Here is a 1,289-nt window from a genome sequence, read left to right on the forward strand (position 1 = left end):
AGCAGAGCCTGTTCCGTCGTCGAGCTTGAGAACCGACTTGAAGGCCATCCAGCCAAGCTCCACATCTCTCCACTTGAGGCACGAACTTAAGAATACACCAACGCGTCCGCCTTGCAAGGCCACGCTCTTTGAGCGCCTCGTTTTGAGCGAGAGAACTTCCCACCGATGCCTCTGTATCCAGCCATCGACCATCTAAAGCCTGCCCGGAATCCTCTCTATCAAGCTCTTGGTTTTTTCTGCGTTTTCTTCTGTGGCATAAGATACAAATGGGACCAACCTTTGTTTCCATCAAGGACAGATTATTAGTAAGAAATGATAAAGCGAGCTCATATTTTTCATACCTCGAGCCTGACCAGTTTGCCGCTGCTAAAAAACCTGCAACGTTTCAAGTTCCTTCTCCAGCCATTGGAATGCAGCAAGATCGCTTGACTTATCCCTCGACAAGCACCAGCTCTACGTCAATATCTCTGCAAGAAAATATATAAAAATCACCTGGATGCTAGAAACGAATAGCCAGATACCTCTCTTTAGACACGATGCAGCATTTCAAGTTCTTTCTCCAGCCACTGCAATGCAGCAAGATCGTTTGACTTATCCCTGCACCACTCAACTGGTAGCTCTACGTTAATATCTCTGCAAGAAAAAGGAAATAAGAAAATCACCTGGATGCTAGAAAAGAATAGCCAGTTACCTGCGTAAGGACAAAACTTCCATGTTTTTCTCAAGCAACACGGAATGCTCTTTGAGAGCATCTTGTATGTATGGCTTCCCAACCGCTCGAATTGCCGCTGCACTTAATATATTTTCTAGCGAGCCGTGCTTCCTCATAAGTTTCAGAGCTGTTTTCCGTCCAAAACCAGGCACACCGGGACCACCATCAGCAGCATCCCCTAGCAAGCATCCTTGGAAAGAAAAAAACAAGAAGAAATAATCAGCCAAACTCACGAAACTGGATATATACGAAGTCCCAATTCAATCCCAGGCTCGCGTTTGTGTTGTTCAACGTAATCCTTGACAGTGTGAAACGACCAAATGGTTGATATTAAATAAGATTAATCTTGTGTCTATAAATTATCAATATCTTTATAATTATAAACGTTTCTTTGATCAAATGGATTAATATATAAGAATAATATTACTATTAAGAATTAAGTATTATTGCATGCAACGGGCACCAAATTATTTGTTTGCTTAACCAAACCTATAAGGGGATAGTGATTATACCTAGAATATGCTTGAATATTCTAGGATATTCTACCATCTAACAGTACTATTAAACAAATTAAGCA

General features: G+C 41.5%; 1 long non-coding RNA gene across 1 annotated transcript; it reads right to left on the reverse strand.

The window, feature by feature from the left end:
* Nucleotides 1-10: 10 nt before the first annotated feature.
* Nucleotides 11-912, reverse strand: LOC112351688. Its single transcript, XR_002994248.1, has 4 exons — nt 692-912; nt 522-633; nt 342-467; nt 11-277 (listed from the first exon to the last, which is right to left on the reverse strand). It is a non-coding gene; the product is annotated as an uncharacterized LOC112351688 (long non-coding RNA).
* Nucleotides 913-1,289: the final 377 nt, after the last annotated feature.

This window comes from Selaginella moellendorffii, unplaced genomic scaffold, assembly GCF_000143415.4.
Source record: "Selaginella moellendorffii unplaced genomic scaffold, v1.0 SELMOscaffold_64, whole genome shotgun sequence".
Classification (NCBI taxonomy): Eukaryota; Viridiplantae; Streptophyta; class Lycopodiopsida; order Selaginellales; family Selaginellaceae; genus Selaginella; species Selaginella moellendorffii.